We start from the raw sequence: 15,807 nt of genomic DNA, 5'->3' as shown, positions 1-15,807 counted from the left end.
TACCCGCACAGTTTTGGATCCACCCAGATTTACAGATAGTTCTGAGATATTCAGCGTTCTTCCGACCACTGCTCTCACTGCATCCTGGGATCCACACTCAATGCTATGCGCCACCACATGCACGCTCTCGACCTCTCTCTTCAGCAGCACTGAGACACTCCATCTCTAAGCTTCCATGGTCCACAGTTTCATTTCAACCTTCACCTCATCCGGTGCTTTAAGTAAAATCTTTCTTCCTTCCTTTCAGGTATTAAGGATCGCAAACTTTAACATCTCCTTGACACCAATGCCACTCCACTACCTTCTTCCACCACACATCCCTCTGATCCCATCCCTGCTTGGGATTACAGAAATATGGCTCCAGAGTGACCACGAGTTGAGAAGGAATTTTTTCTCCCAGAGGGTTGTGAATCTGTGGAATTATCTGCCAAAGGAAGTAGTTGAGGCTAGCTCATTGAATGTATTCAAGTCACAGATAGATAGATTTTTAACCAATAAGGGAATTAAGGGTTACGGGGAGAGGGCGGGTAAGTGGAGCTGAGTCCACGGCCAGATCAGCCATGATCTTTTGAATGGCGGAGCAGGCTCGAGGGGCTAGATGGCCTACTCCTGTTCCTAGTTCTTATGTTCTTATTAAAGCTGGGAACTCAACATCCAGGGGTATTCAAAATTCAGGAAGTATAGACAGAAAGGAAAAGGAGGTGGGGTAGCATTGCTGGTTAAAGAGGAAATTTATGTAATTGTAAGGAAGGACATTAGCTTGGATGCTGTGCAATCTGTATGGGTAGAGCTGCGGAATACCAAAGGGCAGAAAACGATGGTGGGAGTTGTGTACAGACCACGAAACAGGAGTAGTGAGATTGGGGACAGCATCAAACAATAAATTAGGGATGCGTGCAATAACGGTGCAACAGTTATCATGGGTGATTAATCTTCATATAGATTGGACTAACCAAACTGGGAGCAATACGGTGGAGGAGGATTTCCTAGAGTGTATTAGGGATGGTTTTCTAGACCGATATGTCGAGGAACCAACCAGAGGGCTGGCCATCCTCGACTGCATGACGTGTAATGAGAAAGGACAAATTAGGAATCTTGTTTTACGAGGCTTCTTAGGGAAGAGTGACCATAATATTGTAGAAGTCTTTATTAAGATGGAGAGTGACACAGTTAATTCTGAGACTAGGGTCCTGAACTTAAGGGAAGGTAACTTCGATGGTATGAGACGTGAATTGGCTAGAATAGACTGGCGAATGATACTTAAACGGTTGACGGTGGATACGCAATGGCAGAAATTTAAATACCACATCGATGAAATTCAACAATTGAACATCCCTGTGTGGAGTAATAATAAAACGGGGAAGGTGCCTCCAGCGTGGCTAACAAGGGACTTAGGGATAGTGTTAAATCCAAGAGGCATAAAAATTGGCCAAAAAAAGGAGCAAACCTGAGGACCGGGAGAAAGTTAGAATCCAGCAGAGGAGGACAAAGGGTTTAATTAGGAGGGGGGAAATAGAGTATGAGAGGAAGCTTGCTGGGCACATGAAAACTGACTGCAAAATCTTCTATAGACATGAGAAGAGAAAGAGATTAGTGAAGACAAACTTCGGTCCCTTGCATTCAGAATCAGGTGAATTTATAATGGGGAACAGAGAAATGGCAGACCAATGAACAAATACTTTGGTTCTGCCTTCACGAAGGAAGACCCGAATAACCTTCCAGAAATACTAGCGGACAGAGGATCTAGCGAGAAGGAAGAACTGAAGGATATCCTTATTAGTCAGGAAATTGTGTTAGGGAAATTGATGGGATTGAAGGCTAATAAATCACCAGGGCATGATAGTCTGCATCCCACAGCAGTTAAGGAAGTGGCCCTAGAAATAGTGAATGCATTGGTGATCTTTTTCCAACAGTCTATCGATTCTGGAACAGTTCCTATGGACTGAAGGGTAGCTAATGTCACACCACTTTTTTAAAAAGGAGGGAGAGAGAAAATGGGGAATTATAGACTAGTTAGCGTGACATCGGTGGTGGGGAAAACATTGGAATCAATTTAAAAGATAAAGACACAAGAGAATGAATTAGCAGCGCATTTGGAAAGCAGTGACAGGATCGGTCTAAATCGGCATGGATTTACGAAGGGGAAATCATGCTTGACCAATCTTCTGGAATTTTTTGAGGATGTAACGAGTAGAGTAAACAAGGGAGAACCAGTGGATGTGGTGTATTTGGACTTTGAAAAAGCTTTTGACAAGGTCCCACATGAGCGATAGTTGTGCAAAATTAAAGCACATGGTATTGGGGATAATGTATTGACGTGGATAGTGAACTGCTTGGCAGACAGGATGCAGTGAGTCAGGATAAAAGGATACTTTTCAGAATGGCAGGCAGTGACGAGTGGGGTGCCGCAGGGCTCAGTGCTGGGGCCCCAGTTATTTACAATACACATCAATGATTTAGATGAAGAAATTGAGTGTAATATCTCCAAGTTTGCAGATGACACTAAGTTGGGTGGCGGTGTGAGGTGTGAGGGGATGCTTAGAGGCTGCAGCGTGACTTGGACAGCTTAGGGGAGTTGGCAAATGCATAGCAGATGCAGTATAATGTTGATAAATGTGAGGTTATTCATTTTGGTGGCAAAAATCGAGAAGGCAGAATATTATCTGAATGGCAGCCGATTAGGAAAAGGGGAGGTGAAACGAGAACTGGGTGTCATGGTACATCAGTCATTGAAAGTTGGCATGCAGCTGCAGCAGGAGGTGAAGAAGGCAAATGGCATATTGACCTTCATATCTAGGTGATTTGATTATAGGAGCATGGATGTCTTACTGCAATTGAACAGGGCCTTGGTGAGGCCTCACCTGGAATATTGTGATCAGCTTTGGTCTTCTAACTTGAGGAAGGACATTCTTGCTATTGAGGGAGTGCATCGAATGTTCACCAGACTGATTCCCGGGATGGCAGGACTGATTTATTAGGAGAAACTGGATCGACTGGGTTTGTATTCACTGGAATGTAGAAGAATGAGAGGGGATCTCATAGAAACTTGCAAAATTCTTACGGGACTGGACAGCTTAGATGCAGAAAGAATGTTCCCGATGTTGCATAAGTCCAGCAGCAGGGGTCACAATCTAAGAATAAGGGGTAAGCGATTTAGGACCGAGATGAGGAGAAACGTCTTCACTCAGAGTTGTGAACCTATGGAATTCTCTATCACAGAGATTTGTTAATGTTAATTTGTTAGATATATTCAAGAGGGAGTTAGGTATGGCCCTTATGGCTAAATGGATCAAGGGGTATGGAGCGAAAACAGGAAAGAGGTACTGAGGTGAATGATCAGCCATGATCTTAGTGAATGATGGTGCAGGCTGTAAGGGTCGAATGGCCTACTCCTGCACCTATTTTCTGTGTTTGTATGTTTCCTGTCTCACCCCTTGCCGTGTTTTCACTGTCCCCTCTGATATTTCCCTCTCTGACCCCGAACGAGCAGTACTCAGCAAAGGCCTGGGCTTCATTACCTAACGCACCCACCTCAAATGAATTTCGAGCTCGGAACGATGCTGAGATCTTTTTCCGCTGCCTTCGCCTCCGTGCTCATATCTTTGTACAGTAGTCTTCCCCCTGCACAGCTGACTGTTTCTCCCCTTTACAGAATTGTCGCTCACCTGAACCCCTCCCTCTGGCCTCTTGCCCTCTCTAGAACTCTTCATTGCAAACTGCCTATGGGACATCGGCCGTCTCAATTTCTCTGCCCCCTCAGTCACTCCAACCTAACTGCCTCTGATCTTGCAGCATTCTGCTCACTCAGATCCAACTCTAATCTTGTCAGCAAACCCTCTGACAAGGGTGACGCTATTGTTCTTTGGCGAACTGACCTGTAACTTGCAGAGGCTGAGAGCTAATTGTCTGATACCAACTCTTACCTCCACCTGGACCAAAACCGCACTACTGGACATCAAGCCATAATTTCCCAAACCTTCACTGATCTCATTTCCTCTGGAGATCTTCACTCCACGGCCATCAAACTCATATTTCCCCAACTCCGCACAGACCTTCTTCGCAAGATCCACAAACAGAACTGCCCATCGTTTCAACCTGTCCTTGCCACACAGAAGTTATTTCTATTTTTTCTTGCTTCTATTTTTTCTCCCTTTGTTCACTCTGTTCCCACGTACATCCACAACTCCTCTGGCACCCTCTTTCACGTTAACAGTTTCCAGTTTCCTGGCCCCAACCGTCTCCTTTTTAAGCAAGGATATCCAATCGCTTTACACTTCCATCCCCACCAGGATGGCTTGAGGGCACTCCGCTTCTTCCTCGAGCTGAGGCCCAATCAGTCCCCATCCACGACCACCCTCCTCTGCCTGGCTGAACTTGTTCTCTCACTGAACAACTTCTCCTTCAACTCCACTCACTTCCTCCAAATTAAAGGTGTTGCTATGGGTACCCGCATGGGTCTTAGCCATGCTTCATTTTCGTGGGATATGTGGAACATTCTTTGTTCCAGTCTTACTCGGGTCTCCTCCCTCACCTATTTTTCCGGCACATTGATGACTGTATCGATGCCATTTCCTGCTCTCGCCTTGAACTTGAAAATTTCATTCACTTTTCGTCCAATTTCCACCCTTCCTTTCCTCAACTTCTCCATCTCCATCTCTGGAGTTAGGTTTTCGACCAGTATCCACTATAAGCCCACTGACGCCCACTGACTCCCACACCTACCTGGACTACACTTCCTCCTAACCCGCATGCTGTAAGGACTCCATTCCATTCTCCCAGTTTCTCTCTCTCTTTTGTATCAGCTTTGATGACGCCACCTTTCACATTAGTGCATCTGACCTGTCTTCCTTTTTGTTCAACAGAGGATTCCCCTCCGCCGTAGTTAACATGGCCCTCGACCATGTCAGTTCTATTTCCTGCACCTCTGCTCTCACCCTTTCCCCTCCCTCTCAGAAGCATGGCAAGGTTTCCCTTGTCCTCATCTTTCACCCCACCAGCCTGCACATTCAACGGATTATCCTCTGCCATTTCCTGCACCTCCAGCGTGATCCCACCACCAATAACCTCTTCCCCTCCCCTCCCCTCCCCTCCCCTCTCAACATTTCAAAGGGACCGCTCCCTCCGCGACACCCTGAACCATTCCGCAGTCTCCCTCAGCACCCCCTCCCCTGCCCACAGAACCTTTCCCTGCAAGCGCAGGAGATGCAACACCTGCCCTTTTACCTCTTCCGTTACAACTTTCTACGGCCCCAAATATTACTTCCAGCTGAAGCAGCGATTTAGTTGTACTTCTTTCAATTTATTATACTGGATTCGCTCATCACGATGTGTTCTCCTCTAAATTGGGGAGACCAAGAATAGATTGCATGACTGCTTTGAAGAACACATCCATTCAGTTCACAAATGTGATGCTGAGTTTCCAGTCGCCTATCACGTTCATTCTCTACTGCATTCCACTCTGACCTCTCTGTTCTCGGTCACCTGCACTGTTCCAATGAAGCTCAATGCAAGCTCGATGAATAGCAACTCATCTTTAATTTAGGCACTTTATAACCTTTTGGACTCAACATTGAGCTCAAAAATTTCAGAGCATAACCACTTCCAATCTTTGGCTCCCTTTCCCCACAACATTCACCCCCTCGCCCCTTGCGAACCTGTTTCTTTCTTTTTTTCTCCTTGTCTCTAATGGCACTTGATCATAATCCCACCATTCACATCCAACCTCGAATAATGTTTATCTAACTCCTTGCATTAGCATTTGAATTTGGGCCATCATCACTTTTGCCTCTCTAATCTATCTTATCTTCAAACCCATCACATACCTTCCCCTTTTGATCTTTCTTCCCCTCGCCCTTTAAGTGCTTGTTAAGAATATGTTATTTTCGAACACTCTCCAGTTCGACCCGAAACGTTAACTCTGCTTTCTCTCCCATGATATGGAATGTACTGCCTGACAAGATGTTGGAAGCAGATTTAATAAAAACTTTAAAGGAGAACTGGATAAACATTTGAGCAGGAATCATTTACAGTGCTAATGTGAAGGAGCAGGGGAGTGGGGCTAACTGGATAGCTCTATCAAGGTACGAAGGGCCGAATAGACTCCTTCTGTGCTGTACCATTCTATGATTCGATGACCAGCAACAGGTGTCATTCCGTTTACACAACCAACAGTAATGATGTTATTTTTCTTTTTATTACTTAAGTGCGATGTATTGATGATGTAGGAACAACTAAAATAAATAATGTGAATTAATTTGCATACTGGAAAAAATGCTATCAGTGGGATACTTTACTGAATTTCGTCTGAAGTTGTCCATCCTCTGAAAGAAAACGAATTAGAAAAAATTGCATATTTTGAACAAAATTTTAGATGAAAATAAATATTTTTTAACTGGCCTTCCTCACTGAATGACAAATGAACAACCATGGATGTTTATGCGTGAAGGGGCATTACTGGATGTTAAGTTAATACTGCGAGTAATTCTCTTATCAGAGAGCAACCAGAAAGTTGCTGATCGGTAGTCCGTTTTCAAATAACAATCAAACACTGTGCACAATGAACTTTCCCACCGACTGTTTTCCTCCCAGCGGTAAAAATAATTCCCCCCCCCCCCCCCGCATGTGCTTTGGAAGCAGATTTTCTCCCCTCCCGCGATTTTTTTCCACTATCGTTTTCTGTGAATTAATTTAAGACCTGGGACACAATTTCCCTTTATGTGCTCTCAGCCTCAGGCATGCGCTCCCTAACGGAATGTACCGGCCAAAATTTGGACCAGGAAAATGTCTTAAGGTTTTCGTTTGTTCTTTTTCTTGCTTACCGGCTGATCCTGTTGACGGTGCTGCAGAGTGAAAGTTAAACTTGTGAGCTGTTGTATGGCAACAGAAATTCGGAGCAATTCTTTCTCTGGAATTGACCCAGTTATGTTTTTGCATCTTTTAGGATGCATGGGAATATATTTTGCCCCACAATGTCCATCTTCCAAGTTTGATCGGCCTACAGAATAACTATGGATTCTGGTCTTTCCACTGCTGACAAAAATCCGTTGCTGTCTTCACCACAATGACGCAGGAAACTTTATTTTATCACTTCAGAGTAATAATTATAAATAAATGTTAGCGGTTGTGTATTTGGCTTCAAGCGAGACAGCATACGTGGTAATGTAAATCGATTACTGAACTCCACAAAACATTAACATACGCGAGTAGCAAAAAAATTAAAAAGATGTTGCCGTTTAATCGTCCACCAGATTGAGATATGAAGTATGCAACAGCAAACGGAGGAATGAATGCCAAAGGGGTAAACTAGCCAAAAGCCCAGATAAAAACATTAAAAGCAGACATAATTCATGAACTTAACAGAAATTGCTCGAACATTAACCATGTAGGTCCAAGTATTGACAGCTAGATGTTACTAAGGATAGACTCTCTTTAGCATGCCCAAGTTAGCTATCATGGCTAAACCAGAGCCGCAAAATTCCTGGTGTCTGTTCTGCGGCAAGTGCGGCAGCAGAGCAAAATTCTACTCTAGATTCAAGCGGAATATTCAGTGCTAAATCGAGGAGAGAGCATCATTTGCATTTTCTGGAGCAGTGCATAGCCACATCCTGAACCACCATGCATTCCCAGGCCTGGCGAGGACCCCAACCCAACTTTGTTTCATCTCTCCTCAAAAAGTAACTCCTGGAGTCCGGCTATAATACTGCTTAGACTACGCTGCACTCCATCCAAGCCAAATACATCATTGCAAAGTTGCGGTGCGCAGAAATGCTAACAGTATTCCAGGTACAGTCTAAATAGGGCTTTATTTTTTTTTATAGCTGCAGCATAATTCTACCCCTTGTTATTCTATTCCTCTAGATATAAAGGCCAGCATTCCATTATTCCTTTTCGATACTTTCTGCCCCTGTCCATCACATTTTAATGATCTATCTACCAAGACCGCCAAGTCTCTTTGGAACTCCACTCTTTCTGGCTTTAAATCAATATTTCGTTGCACTTTTGTGCATTCATTTACACTGCCTACAAAGCCTCCTCTCTTTGCAACAAGAAAAATATAAAGTGTTTAGATGTATAATGGGCAATTGATCAGATATTGTCCCTATACAACATGTCCAAGAAGTTAAATTCCCCGATGTATATATCCAAGTTGAATGTTGCTAAATAATGATTGTGAACTTACACGTTTTGCAGAATAACGTTTGACTGATATATACTAAAATTCCCTTCCTAAAATCTCAATAGGCAGGGGTTTAAATTTATAGACTGCCCTCACCTTTCATTATTTGGTCATTTATTCTTTGGTGGGATGCATTTCTACTCAGACAATTCTTCTCTTGTGCCTGGCACGAATGTTTACTATTTTATCCATAGATAACAGTATATTGATCCAGTAGTAGCATAAATAGGGCAAATAATTCAATCTTACATGCATTCTTCTTTAAATCTGAAAAAAATGGATTTTTATCGCAAAATAAAGGGTTGTAAATTATGGACCGTAAATTGCAGCCTCTCTGGGTGTGTATGATGTGCGCACGTGCCCGAAGAGGCATCCCAAGTGCCAGTTCTCCGTTCTCAGTGCACCTCTGTGATCACGTGGGCCGAAGTCCCATAAGCATAAAGGATGCAATTTTTTGGCCAACTATATCCGTGATGATTTACGAAATCATGTATGTGCTAAAGTTGGACTGAACTAAAATGCATGAATCAACGTGACTAAAACATCTTAACCAAGACAAAATGTAGTGAGAACGTATTTTCCCTTTTAGCTCCGCACAAACTTTGCGACAAAATGATCTTAATTCATAGCAGAAATATATAAGCCGCTAATATTTTGAGTAAAACACCGTATTCTGCGTAATTTCAATAGAGTTCACTTGCTCATAGCAACGAAGGGCCTTGTACATTTGAGACACTGTCTTAAGCAATTGGGAGATAACCTGTTGAGAACTATATTGCAAGATAAAATTTCAATGTATTGGGCCTGAATTTACGTTCAGAGGCTTCACATGGGTGGATGCCTTGAAACGGCAGAAAATCTACGAATGTACCTGGTGGTCCTATAACCACTCCTGGCCGAATGTGAATAGACATCTGTGGATGGCTCGCAAGTGCCCCACGGATTACGTGCGCCAGCCCAAGAGATGAAAGAAGCTGGCTCCCTGTTCATGCTTTTGGGATTCCTTACATACAAAATCACCATAAGCAAAATTAGGGATCAAAAAAAAATCACATATACATAACAATTAACTTTTTAAAAATTGCATTTTTAAAATGAATTAAAACCCAAAATAATTGAAAAATTGAAATTTGAAAAGAAAAAAATATTTTTTGAAAAATATATTTACATATGTTAAAGGGGGAAAAATAACCTTAATTATTGCAAAAGTTTTTTAATGTTCAAATGACTTTTTAAAATATTATGTTCATTTAAAATCTTGTGCTTCGAAAAGCAGGCATTGCACCTGCTTTTAATTTGCATAAGAATTTCACGGGCATTCGCTGGGCAGAAGTGGGCAAAATTCAAATTTCTCCACCTGCAGATGTCCAATTCACGAGGATACAGAGGATCTGTAAAGAAGATGCTTGATAGATTGCAAGTCCTGGGTTTCGCGTATGCGCTTCCCACACAAGAAAAACGGAAATTGCGTGGCGCTTAGGGTCATGTATGCAACTCGTATGCAAAAATAAAGGCTTCAAAATATGGGCCAATATATTCTTGCGGCCCCACTGTTTAAGATACACCTATGTTTACTTAGTGTTAGTCATATTCAAGAAGGAACACAAAAGGACAGTATTAGCGACAATGATACTCTCCAATGTTCTGCCATAATCTTTCATACGTAATATGTAAGCAGGTAGTAGGACCGGAAAATAAAATGCTGCAAAGTAGATAAATGCTAAAGAAATAGGAAACAAAACAGAACGGGGTCAGAAAAAATAAGTTTATAGATCATCTGTTAAAGTATACATACAACTGCTTGTCTATTACCTTCGATTTCCCGTAACTTTTGAACTGATAAAACAGAGCAAAATATGGGAAAACGAAATCAGCAGGTAAGTTATAGTTCCAATTGAATGCAGCTTCCATTTCATAGGAACAATATCATGTTATCCAGTGTGGCATTGAATGAAATACTTCGCATCACTAATATTTCTAATCAGTTGCGTTCCAGTAGTATAATTTCATATTGACATAATTTGAACCAGCGAATAAAAACGTATCGAGTAATCACTAGTGTTATATAATCTTATATATAATATAATATATATATTATATAATATATAAGTGAACCACTTCCCTTATCTTGGGAGCATCCTATCTACAAGAGTGGGCAATGACGACGAGAACCAACATCACCCCCAGTGCGCCAGTGCAGCCTTCGGCTGCCTGAGGAAAAGAGTGTTTGAAGAATGGCCTTCAAAACTGTCACCAAGCTCATTTTGTAGAGGACCGTGGTGATACCCGCCCTCCTGTACGGCTCAGGGTCGTGGACCAAGTACAGTAGACACCTCAAGGCGCTGGAGAAATACCATCAACAATATCTCCGCAACATCCTACAAATTCCCTGGGATGACAGATCCACCATCGTTAGCGTCCTCGTCCAGGCCAAAAGCCCCAGCATTGAAGCACTGATCACACTTGATCAGCTCCGCTGGGCAGGCCACATGGTTCACATGCCAGACACGAGACTTCCAAAGCAAGCGCTCTACTTGGAACTCGTCGACGGCAAACGAGCCAAAGGTGGGCAGCGGAGACATTGCAAGGACACCCTCAAAGCCTCCCTGATAAAGTGCGACGTCCCCAATGACAACTGGGAGTTCCTGGCCAAAGACCGCCCTAAGTGGATGAAGTGCATCTGGAAGGGCGCTGAACTCCTCGAGTCTCGTCGCCGAGAGCATGCAGAAATCAAGCGCAGGCAGTGGAAGGAGCATGTGGCAGATCAGACACCCCGCCCACCCTTTCATTCAACCACTTCCTGTCCCACCTGTGACAGAGACTGTGGTTCTCGTATTGGACTGTACAGCCACCTAAGAACGCATGCTAAGCGAGGAAGCAAGTCTTCCTCGATTCTGAGGGACTGCCTATGATATGATATTATAATTATTGAGGCAAGCATGAGTTGATAGGACTTTGTTCTATATCAGCAAGTCAGCAAGTCTATGAACATTGATGAGTTTAGCTTTTTCACTGTATCATTTCCTGGTGAATTTTGAAATGCATTTGAACAAAAACGTGAGAGTGCTGTGAAAATCATTATAAAATAAATCATGGTTTTTAGCAAACTGGGCATTATGGAGGCAGTGGAGAACCAAGAATAGTAGTGATAAGCATAACTTTGGGTCGTCACCCATAAGAAGATGCGGCGGCTGGCCTGCTGACTGCCCAACTGCATTTGAATAAAGGCAGCTGGGGGAAGGCACCCCATTTAAAGACAAACGCTGACCAGGTAAGTCAGAAGAGAGGGCGTGATGCTCTATTCAACAGCGGCAGAAAGGTCGCTGAGGACAGGAAATGGGGCAGACAATCTCGTAGTGCGCCACATATATATAAATGTGCGGGCCGAGCTGTTACCACTAGTCCCGTCTCCACAATGCGTTTGACTCACTGGCTTTCAGGCTACCAGCAGAAGTCACACCTAAATACCGAAACGTCGGTGAATGAAGCAATGGAAGGGGGTGCGGTTAGCAATCCCGAGGATTTCGGCGTCGTCGGGTGGGGGAGCACTCCTGCTCCTCCTGGCTCCACGGAGTTCTGGTTATTTTAAATAAATTAATTAAGCATTTGTATTTTGTTAGCCGTTGTCATAGCTGCTGAAGAATACTGAGCAGAACAAGCCTGATGCCTACCGGCGCATGGTTCGTCATTTGTCTAAGGGGTCATGTAACAGGCGTTAGTCCCCAAATGTATATATTCTGGGCACCTAAAGCAAGGTTTAGGCATCCATAGGGAAGCCAAAAACTGCGCCACATGAACTTGCCTGTGCAGATTGAATGTCTGCCATCCTGCTGGTAAATTCATACGCTTTGCTCCAGTTTCAAACCAGTAAAAGAAAATTGGCACATCACATTGAAATTCCTACCCGTTCTTTTATTAACACTCTAGCCGTGGTTTGCTTCTGACGGCAGTATAAATCTAGTGCTTCAGAGGTCGAATCTACTACAAGAGTAGCTCTTCTGTTAAAGTGTTGCAGCCTTTAATTAGGCAAAGGAAGACCAGCATGTGGCCTGTGGAAAGGAGAGCATCGAAGAGCCTTATCCTGTGGAAGGAGGTGAATTTGGCAATGAGTGCCACCCCACGTCCATTAAATAAAGGGTCATGAAACCTGAAGTACATCAATATTATGCTAGGCAGAGTTCGTTCACTTTCTCTGTTTTCTTGTTACAGGGGAAATAGCAGGATATACCATATCAATCCCCTAAAGATTTCTGCTGCTGGCCGGACTTTTCTGGAGCCGAGCGCACTTTGGCGAGTCTTTGTATGATCCTCCGAGTCCATTAACATCAACAGGAGAAAAGTTTCAAAAATGCGCTGAGAAGTGATTCGCTCTGGTGGGAAAATTACAATTGTAACATTCACCAACCAAATTCATATTATTACCCGTTAAACATTTTGACTTAACTTGATTCTGAGATAATGACAAAATGAATAAACTCAAACAGTGATTGATATTTAACGCAATAGTTTTATTCAAAATAATACTTTACCAAGTTGTAGCCGCAGCAAAACATTCTCTGAAATTGGCAAACATGAAAATTTACAATTCAAATTATTCAAACTGCAATTACAACAATTGTATTTCCACTAACAATGGACGTTTAAATACAATAATGGGATGGGTTTCGCGGATTTTGTTTTAAATAGAAGCTGCTGAAAGAACTCCATCAAGAAGTAACATAAAATAAATCTCCGGACTGAATGAAGAACACGTTAATGTGCCCTTGCAAAATATTCCACCTTACCTTTTTTGAATGCTTGTGCTGACAAAAAGATCAATTGGGCAGTGTTATGCCTCCAGAGTAACTCCAAGGAATAAAAAACAAGAGTTCATTAATTAAAAAAATATATTGCAACTAATGTTCCAAGTGTTTGAGAAGAAGAATGAGAGCAACTTACATTATTATAGGATGTTTATTGTTACAAAATATTATAACTTTCGCCATCGGGCGAGAGTCAAGTAGAACTGGAAAGCAGTTGAGCGAAACGGATAATACAATGGACAACGACGCTTGTGTGAAGGAGTCATCAATTTGGAATATATAATTTTATAACCTAAAAGGATCAGAGGATACATCACCAAGAATGCAGTTAATGCGGCTAGAGGTAAGGTGGCCGAAAGTTCTGTGACGGCATTGGAACCCCAGGAAGGGATATCCAAGAGGTCAAAATTAAAAAGTGGAGGTTCGGGGCAGTAATGTACAGCTGGAGGAGATAGAAGATGTGTGGGAGGAAGGCTGTGAAGACACACAAAGACGAGAACGTGAGATTATAAGTGTAGGTAGTGAGGAATGGGTAGGGTGTGGAGATAGTGGCCTGGCCAGCTTGATTTTCTTTGGGAAAGACTGCGGGCCACAATATCATCGATGTGCTAATACTGTTAGATAATTGGAAAACGCAGCCTCTGAAACATCGGCTCGGATTGTCCAATGACCCAGAAGCAGTTTTAGCAAATGTATATAGTGCCGTAAATCAAGTTGCACAATAATTAGAGTACGGATTTATTGGTGGAAACACAACAATGTATGTCTGAGCATTACCTGATAATTTTCTGACCATACGGCTGGTGCAAAATATACACAGTGGAGTTTGTAGTATTGGTGATAATTAATGGAATTGGTCATTCCCTCAATGGTTGCATTCAGTTTCCACCTATTCACAATATTGTTTTTAAAAAAAGTGTGCACAATTCATGCATAATCTCATTCGACTTCGAGGGTAGCTTTCTAGTCTACAGACGTTATTGCACCTTTGCAGGATAATCAAAAGGGTGCCATTTGTAATATTGGCTGCAGCTGTAACACTCTTAAAATTATATTAATTTCTTGTGAAGGGGAGAACATAGGATATAAGTGATCCTGGCTAACTTTGATGAGCTACATCTGGGAAACCAGCCGTGTTTTCTTTGGAATATAGTTTGAAATGAGGACGATATTATTATTTTAACACTAACAGGTATAAATTTCATTGTTCCCAGCGACCTGTATGAGATTCAATTACATCAGTGCACTTGGGTCACTTGCTAAGTATTTAATAATCAGTGTTTAATAATGCTCTCAATTAGTAATATTTCCGAACATAATAATGGAGGATATCTGGAGTAGGCACGTGTTAGCTGCTGATTTGTGTCGAGTAATAGATTAAAAAGGAACTGCACTCCTCTAATTCTGCCCTCCTGGGCATCCTTGATTATAATGGCTCAACCATTGAGGGCCATATCTTCTGTTGGTTATGTCCAAACCTTTATGTAACTCCCTGCCTAAACCTCTCCACCACTCTACTTCTCTTTCCTCATTCAGATGCTCCTTAGAACATATCTATTTGACCTGCAGTTCATGTCGGGCAAGGGACTGCGGCCGGCAGCAGTGGTGGACGGGTTGTTGCCGCTTATCATAATGATGCTGGAGGAGGCCGACGGGACCCTGGCCCCCAGCCTGATCCCACTCCCACGGCCCCGGCCGCCCAGAAGCTCCTGAAGCTGCCATCGTCCTTCTCGTCATCGGCCGACCCCTCGGTGCCGAAATGCAAGAGGGTGGACAGGATCTTCAGCATCCAGCTCGTCAACCCGTCGACTGAAAGCGCCGAGCCCCACTGGAAACGTTTTTTGCTGAAAGACTTCTTCTCAATGATCGCCATTCTGCAGTGCCTGAGCAACATCGAGCACTTGGCTGAGTTCCTGACCCTGGAGTATTACCAGCAGCGGGTCAGCGGCAGCGGGACCGGCGGTGGAGGCTCAGGGGAGGCGCAGACCCTTGAGGACAAGCCGAGTTCATCCAATGGGGTTTTATTCCCGGCCCAGTGCCAGGCAGACACGGGAGGAGGTGACCAAGCAGTTGGCTTCCCTGGTGCAGGCGATCTGGACTTCGGAATACAACCCGCACGTGAGCCACGAGTTCAAGGCTTCCTGCTTTAACAGTTAGTAGCACGTAGGGATTATAAAGAGCTGGAGCATGTGCCCTTCAACATTGTGAGCCACCCCGACCTGCGAGAGGACACTGCCGCAGGTCAGGAGTTAAAAGAGCATGTCACTGCAGCTTCCAGTGCGAGTCGTCCCAATTGTGCGACGACTGTGAGGTGGGCGACTGGGTGACGTCATCAAGGCCCAAGTCAGTGGTTAGAGCGTCGGCAGGAACATTGATGGGGCCCAGGCACAGTGGAGGAGATGGAAGGTTGGGACGGATGAGCGGTAAGACATCATAGCGAAGGTACGGCGAACGATTGAGGCTGAGCAGCAGTGAGCGATCTTGGTTCAGATGTGACAAGAGATGAGCAGTGGGGGATCGTGGCAGACGTCCGGCAAATGTTTGGTGCGGACATGCGGTGAGAGATCATGGCGGAAGTGTGGTGAAAGATTTCTATTGGAAGAGCGATTAGAGATCGTGGCGGAGGATCAGTGAGAGATCAGCAGCGAGAGATCATGGTGGAGGAATGGTGAGAGGTTGTGGTGAAGGAGCGTCCAGTGATCGTTGCGCAAGTGCATTAAATGAGAGTACGGGGCCCAGAAGAGCCGAGGACCCAGGGCAGCCCGGACCAGCCCACACTGCGATATGTGTGCGCAGTAGGTCCGTGCAGCAGAGCAGGTCTCCAGTCGT

The sequence above is a fragment of the Pristiophorus japonicus genome, chromosome 19, assembly GCF_044704955.1.
Source record: "Pristiophorus japonicus isolate sPriJap1 chromosome 19, sPriJap1.hap1, whole genome shotgun sequence".
Lineage (NCBI taxonomy): Eukaryota > Metazoa > Chordata > Chondrichthyes > Pristiophoridae > Pristiophorus > Pristiophorus japonicus.
Note: the sequence above shows the minus strand (reverse complement) of the source record.